This window comes from Cnephaeus nilssonii (assembly GCF_951640355.1).
Source record: "Cnephaeus nilssonii genome assembly, chromosome: 10".
NCBI lineage: Eukaryota > Metazoa > Chordata > Mammalia > Chiroptera > Vespertilionidae > Cnephaeus > Cnephaeus nilssonii.
This window is the reverse complement of record NC_137081.1, coordinates 81,504,268-81,512,747: the sequence shown is the minus strand read 5'-3', so window position 1 is coordinate 81,512,747 and position 8,480 is coordinate 81,504,268.

Genomic DNA, 8,480 nt, shown 5'->3' with positions numbered 1-8,480 from the left:
GGAGGAAACATAGTGAATGCAAGGAAGCAGGAATGACAGAGCCCCATGAGCCAAGAGCCATGAGCAATAAGAGCAATAGGAAAGTGAACTCTTTTGTTTAGGGGATTATGTATTCCCAAATGTTTACCGATTTGCAATGGCCCTGCCCATTCTGGCCAATCCATGGCTCCCCAGGCCAAATTGACAGGCAAGTACCTTCCCTGTGTCACTGCAACTTCACTGCACATGCCTCTATCTACCCGCCCCCCCTCCCCCGCCCTGTTTTCTTCCTTTCCCCAGGGATCTGCAAGGGATGGGCTGGTGGTTCCCTGGGGAGTGTGAAATTGCAGCTTCCAGGTGAAGCTGCAAAAATGACATGCCTATAATGAATGCCTACCCACTTTGCTCCTCTCCTATTATTAATAACTAGCTAATTATAATGGTATTGCTATTTCTGGTAGAATCGTATTAGTACATGGAAGATTCCAGTCTCTGCATTGAAAAGAACACACTAAATCTATTTGCTGAGGATATCCAGTAGTATAAACTTGACTTACTTTTCAGAATAATTACAGCATAACAAACCACTTGAGTTTTAATTTTCAGTTACTACTGTAGGGTTATGACTATTAAGACAATTTATCAGGCATTTAATAGAAACAGTAAATGTTAGTGCTGGAAGAAAGCACAATGTTCATTTAAATGTTGCATAATGGAAAGGGTAGGGCATGTAGAGTGAAGAGATTTAGATCAAGCCCTATCGCCACTCCCATTTTAATTTGCTGTCTGTGGAGAATCCATTTAATGATGATTAAATCATCAGTAGAAAGTTACAGCGCTTTCATGTATACCTTACTCAGAAAGGTATTTTAAGGATCAAATCAGTTGCTCTGAACAAACATGTTAATATAAAATACTGAACAAATAAGGACCCTGAATTCTTTATAGGTTGAGGGTAGTGACATGTTTTTGAATTCTCAAGCTAGAGTGCATTTTATATTCAGATTTTCATGACTAAAGTATAGAAAATAAAAATATTGATTTAATCAAATCATAGAAGAGTGGTTCTCAAGTGTGGTCCCTGAGCCAGCAACATAACATAGCCTGGGGCCTTCATTAGAAATGTAAATTCTTGGGCCCTAACCATGCCTACTGAATCTGAGACTGTATGGGGCAGAAATTGGTATTAGTTTTGAAGAGCTGCAACTTGAAGTTTGAGAACTACTGCCACTTTTTATATTAAGAAGTTTAATGCCTTTATCTGTGGAAAGATATGCAGTTCACATATTACTTTGACTTTAGCCACTTCTTCCCAGCTTCATCTCACTCTAAGACCCCTCCTACCCACCCCTCCCCCCTCAAATTTCTCAAAGTTTATGTCACATTATCTTTCCTTCAGGTCCTGAATGACACAAGGCCTCGGGTCTTGCTGGGAATTTTATCCCCTTAAACTCTCCTCTCCCTTTTTTTTTTTTTTTTTTTTTTTTTTTTAACATTCTTCAGCTCTCAACTCCAGCACTGTTTCTACATGAAAATCTTTTCTAATCCCCAGATTAGATTGTAAGACCCCCAAAAGGAGACCCTTACTCTGTCCCCCGAATCGACGGCAACCCCAATCAGCCACAGGAGGCGTCACTTGATGCAAAAAACAAGAGGTTTATTCCAGCGCGCTGGGGCTCAACTCGTGACTCACGCAGGAGCAGAGGAGTTGGGCTCCGAATGAAGAGTCTTACAAGCTTATAAAGGGAAAACTATAGCCTGGGGTGGGGTACAATGTAATTCGGGGAATTTTCCAAAGTGGACCTGGGCTTGTTTACAGTAAATTGTTACAATAGACCTCCTGACTTAGTCAGTTGTTCTTATCTGATAACCCTACCTCCTATTTTTCTTAATTGTTAGCACCTGTGGCTCAGAGCTGTTTCCTGGAACAGTTTAAGGCTTTTGTTCCCAGTACTGGAAAAAGGGGGTTTGTGGAACAGTTTAAGACTTTTGCTCCCAGTACTGGGAAAGGGGGTTTGTTTAAAGCTTCTGTTTCGTTCTATCAAGATAATATCTCACTGCTACTGCTACTGGTGAGAAGATGAGACCTAGGTTCTTATATTGAGGGAAAGATTTCAATCAAGAGACAAAGTATAAGAGAAAGCAGGAATTTATTGGTGGCAGCGAAAATAAACTTAGGACAGTGAAACAAGGAAGGGCATAGAAGAAGCAACAGGAGAGCTTAAGTTGGGTTGCTTTGGCTCACTGGGAAGCCAGAGAAAAGGGGGGCTTGGAGACAGGTTCAGGAAATTAGCCCAGGATGATCTGCCATTGCCCATTGCTCTCCCGGTTATAAGCTTCATGGGGTCTCTTGGACTTTAGGAGATACAGGCCTGTGGGAGAAGGAGAGGGGGAAGGAAATGGTCTGGGTGTTCTCCCTGGAGGGACAGTGCCCTGGGAACTTCATTCTCAGGGATTTTAAAAGCTGTGCATTCAATAGAATACTCATCAGCTTTATGCTGATGAACCAAAATGAAATGTATTCTCTTAATTTGTCTGTCTTTGGGTGTGGTTGGTAAATGGCACTTGATTGGATTTCTGTTACCTGCCTCCCTGAGTAGGGTTATTTAAGCTATTTACCCTCTGGTTGTGGAGAAGTGGGAACCATTTACCCTTAAGTATCCTTGGTTTAGGGAAGACAGGATTTAGTAGGTGGCCGCAAACTGTTGTTTAACTATCCGTCTTAGTTTCTCTATTCTACTAGTCCCTAGCTTCTTACTGTGCTATAACATTACCACTCTCATAACTCTGTACTTCCCAACCTATGTTATCTGTGAAAACATAATTTTGTTATTATCTGATGGTATCTTTCCTGCCTGCAAGGATGCACACTGGACATAATGTGGCTAAGCCTGCTTTACTTACGATTAAATCGCTAGTAGTAAGCTGCACATGCAAGCTAGCCAGTAAACATTTTGGGATAAATAAATAAAATAACACTGAACTATACACTTTCAACTTACTGAACTGTAGAAAATGTCTAGGAAATGGAACACAATAAAAATAAAATAGAACAATTATGTCTGACCCCATGAGGATCATATCTATAATTTAGCTAAATTTGCACTAAAAACTCAATTAATATTAAGCTGATTATCCACAAATGACCTATGCATTAAGGCATGGTTTAAAGAGATCAAATATTTTATCATCTATTTGGGGGAAGGGAATTAATTCATTTAGGATGAATTAGGCTGCAAGAAACAACAAAAACAAAACAGCTCCAAATGTCTGATATAAGAGAAAATGTTTTATGTTACAAAAAAAAAAAATCATGCGACAAGGTGGGACTGTGTTTACCTCATTAACCAGCTTAAGATATTATCAAGGGTAATATATGTTTAACCTTTTAAAATTAATTTTAAAAATTGACCCAGCATTCCTTATATTAGTGTCTTTTTTCTTTAACATTGTCTCCTCATTCCTTTACAAATTGTCTATGGCTGTTTTTGTACTGTAACATGAGAGCTGAATACTTGCACAGGGACCTCATAACTTTGAAAGCCTAAAATACTTACTATCTGAGTGTTTACAGAGAAAGTTTGTCAATACCGACTAAAACGGAAAAGAAAATAAGACCTAGTTATCCAGTACCACACATCTTCTATCTTTCAGCATTGACACATTTGTAAATGAGGGCAAAGTTGGTTTGTGCATTGTTGCAATTAAATGACAAGTCCTAGGCATTTTGATTTATGTGTCATTTCAATTGGGTGTCACAGTAATGCCCCTCAATGCTCCAGACATAGCCACGTGGAGAAAAAACAAAGGAAGAAAAGACATAAAAGAAAAAGAGCAGAAGGAAATAGAAATTTTATCCCAACCTATCTTCTAGAAAAAGACACCCTCTTCCCCTATTGGACAGTTATCTAATTATGTGTTCACAAAAACAGCATTTTGTCCATGACTCACGCCCAAGCTTCATTCTTTAAAGATTGAATTCAGGGCACGAAAGGGGAAAGTATGGCACTCAGAGACCTCTTATGGTGCATGTATTCTTCGCCTAAAACCCATTACCAGTGGTTCAGACCTTGCGGGGAGCTGAGTGCCTACAAATTAAGCAGAGCTTTAAGAAGAAGATTATGAAAAGTAGTTCTTGCTTTTTTGTTTGTTTGTCATCACAGTATGAAACCTCAACCACTATTTTCCCCACCAAATAATAAGTATTATATTACCAAGAATAATGGACAGATTAAGCATGGTCAAAATATATGCTCATTTATGGCAGTTAGGCATTGCTTCCACATAAAACTAAAATCTGCATTAAAAAAACTGGAACACAGAGTTAATTATCTAGATTATCTGATGTCTGGTCTAATCATTGTGGGGCATTTATAAACATTTAAGTGACTGAATGCCTAAATGTTTCTTTAGACTTTTAACTTTTGTGTGTATATATAACACCGCTATGGAATTTCAATCCTATGGCAAAAACTTATTTTATATGCTTTTTAAATTTCATCTTCCTCAAAAGAGCACACAGACAAAGAAACTAAAGCTAAAATCATAACGACAGTGAGATTGGTCATTGAGAATTCAACAACAACAAAAAATCTAGTTGTAAAATATGCTCTATCTTTACTACTTATGTTCAGTTGTTTAAAAGCACATTATTATACTCCATCTCCAGTTTCAAATATGAATTTGTTACCCATACATATCAGTAAGTACTTAGTTGTTGTTATGTGAGCAATAACAATTTATCATTCACTTTTTAAGTAAATCCACTATTAAAGTCTAGAGCACTTATTAACTATGTAATAAGAGGTTTCTCATTCTGCCAAAACCGGTTTGGCTCAGTGGATAGAGCGTCGGCCTGCGGACTGAAAGGTCCCAGGTTTGATTCCGGTCAAGGGCATGTACCAGGAGGTAGCTGGTCAATGTTTCTCTCTCATCCATGTTTCTAGCTTTCTATCCTTCTCCCTTCCTCTCTGTAAAAAAATCAATAAAATATATATTAAAAAAAAGAGGTTTCTCATTCACTGTTTGGCTTGTTTATTCAACAAATACTCATTCATGCCAGTATCTCAACTATGTTTCAACAATTATTCACAGATACATGCCTCTAACCAGGCTTCTTCCATAATTACATCTAAATGCTGAACAGTGTTATGTGAGTATTTCACACAATACCAACTTCTTTATGCTTTAAGCCAAACTCAGACTTTTAGTTCTGTTTTCTGTAATGCAAGGGAAAACACCAGCCACTGAGCAGAGACCTAGGAGACCTCTTTAACTTACCAAATTCATTAATTTGGTTATATTATCTCAGATCTGTTTCATAGTTTTGGTTCACCTATAAAAATTTAAGTGATTTTTCATTATTTCTCACTTATACTTTTTGAAATAGCTTCCTATATGCAGTTTCCAGTCTTGCATTCTTTGAATGGTTCTGCCTTACTGTTGGTTGCTTAAAAGGCACATTTAATCATGTTATTTCCTGACAAGGTATATCATTACCTTTAGTTTCTTTAAGTCTTTTATGCTTGCCTTTCCAGCTCCTCTTTTAAAAAAATTATTGATTACAGAGAGGAAGGGAGAGAGAGAAAGAGAGGGAAACATCAATGATCAGAATGCATGCCCACCACTGGGGTCAAGTCTGCAACCCAGACATGTGCCCCAGCCAGGAATCGAACTGTGATCTCTTGGTTCATAGGTCAATGCTCACCCACTGAGCAACACTGGCCTGGCCAGACTCCGCTTCATCCATTCTGCACTGTGCACCCTTTACTGCAGTTATTCTCAACTATTACAGTTCTTGGTAGGTGCCAGGTGCTCTCACTGATGTGAGCCTTTGCTTAAACTCTGTCTTCTCTGGCTCCCTTTCCCACCTTTCCCTTTTATAGTCAATGCCAGAATACATCTGTTTCCGTAAGAGCTGAATGTCAGCTCATACCACTCCCTGATCCTTTCAGGGCATGTTACATGCTCTTCCTCTATATAAAAACACTTATTAAATACTTACTTTTTTTTTTAATTTTCTCTTGCCAATTGAGCCTCCCCATGACTTCCTCTTTTGAGAGCTTTACTGCACAGCAAGGGAGAAGCCAAGAACCTCATTTGCCAGAATTTTCTTCCCTTTGCAGTACTTGTTATAAGTTTTTCCAATAAGAAAATTTTTTTTTGGAAATTCGGAAGGTAGAAAAGAAAGAAGCGTCATGATTCTCCTGGTACAGATGTGTGGAACTGCCCAAAGAGCTTCTTAGAACCACCCACATTGCTGCTGCAGACAGTGTTGATGAGAATTTCTTAGAGATTCCCTAGCAGCTTTGTAGTGAGCTTTTGAGGATGACCTGATTCAGTGCTTTAGGGTTGATCATATGCTGCCTCCCTGTGATGGCTTGGCTCTGTGTCAGCTAATCGGGGAGTGTATCTCATAGAATTCTGTTCTCTGTTGGGTTCTGAGATGACTTTGGCTGAAGAGAAATTCAATGAGATTTGTAATACGAACGTGAAGCAGCACTCATGGATATTCTTGACAGGTCCATTTTGGCTCATGCTCTGGATCAGCTTGTGTTGTGATGGTTCCACTGTTTCACTGTGGGCATGAAGCAGTAGCCCAGCCTATAGGTCTTATAGCTTCCTCATTAACTCCTCCTTTAGCTTCTCTGATTCCGCAAACGGATTCACATTTAGCTCTGTGATAAAGGTCACCAGCGTCTATTTCAGGTTGCTCATACCAGAGATAGCAAGATAGAAGCCATGGGAGGCCTGAGTGAGCGAGTGGGCTCCAGCTTACCCTCAGGGGTCACAGTTGGTCCTATGTGTTCCAGTTTGTCCTTGTTCTCTTCCACCCCACATTCATCTTTTTTGTTTTGACTGCCTGCCCTGCTGACATTAGCCTCGCACCTGACACAGAAGCAATAGCTGGACATAAACTGGTTAACCAGCTCTCACATTGTGCAAGATCACATCCAATTAATAAAGTTCTTATTTCATATCACTGCTAGTAAGCCTGCTTCTTTGATGAAACCCTGACTAATACATTCCCTGATCTACAATGGTGACTTTTCTCACTTCAGACCCCTCAGCTCTTCATAATGCTTACGATTCCTACATTAAACACTTTCTACCTGGAATTCATGATGCGGCTTCTGTATTTATTTTCCCCCCTTTAACCCCAATTACAATGTTGGATTAGTACTTGTTTTATTTAATGGATCCTTAAATCTTAATATAATTAGAGATTTGTTTACATGGAATTAACAAGGGTTTGAGTAATATAAATGTTATAGTTATTATTCCATTCCATGTTTTCAGAATTGAAGATTATAATGCATTTATATGTATAACTTTGGTGTCTAGTATAGCCTTAACAAATGTTCTAAAAATAGCAAATAGATGGTCTATAGATGGTAAAGTAAATTGATCACCTGTAATGAGTAAAGAAAGTAAAGGGAAGTAAAATACTCCTGCTCACAAATGAATATTAGAATCTCTCTCAGAAGAAAAATCCACAGATTGAAGAGCACACAGTGATTGCAATGTAATTAAGCATATGCAAGTAAATAATAAATTATGCATGCACACCTATCAAAGTTGCTATAGAGGGAATTACGGAATTGAGTTTGTGGTTAAAAGTAGTAAAATAAACAATATAATGTATATTAAATTAAAATTATACCACCCTTATTTTTGTATGTCTCCTAAGAATAACTTTAGCTCTACCTATGTCCATATCTAATTCTGAGAGTTTACCATATTGAATTTCAAAAGTAAAAATCAAAGAGAAGAAGTTGGTAGGTTATAGATAAAAGGAAACAATTCTACAATGCAGTAGTAAGTAATATAGAAATTTACTGAGTATTATTGAGGTGACCCAGATGTACAAATCATAAGCTCAAATTTAGATGTCTATGCTTGATTCATTTTTTTTTAAATTTTGACCCAAATCCCTGTATATCAGTCAGTCCCCTCATTTCTTTTCATTGAAACAAGGTCTTGATACTGAAAACAGACCATAATAGTTACACCCTGGCTTTCTGTCATCTTTCAGGAGATGAGAGGCTTCTTAGAGCCTTCCAGAGGCCACCAGACCAAGCCGGATCTGACTGGTCCCAGAGGCTTGAGCAGGCACACTGAGTAGCTAAATGACTCTCAACTGAACTCAAGAGCACAGAGGAATCAAGATTCCTGGAACTGGAGTAGCAGAGATGCTGCTTTTACCACCTGGAGCCATTAAAGGTGAGGAGTGCCTCGCTGAGGACGATCCTGTGCAGAGACCAAACTGACAGAAGACTAATCGAACTCTGCTAATTTGGAATGTCTTTGTTCCTTCCTGCCCTTTCCACATCCTTTAGCTTAGATGAATTAGTATGAAGACTAGTCAGTCTGAGCCCATGGATTATAATTAATAAATATGCATGCCTCCTTCAGAACCTTCTCCTTTAAATGTACTCCACGTCTTTGTCTGGAGGAGACTAATCTGAGCCCTGCCTCCTGTCGCCCTGTCTGTTTGCTTC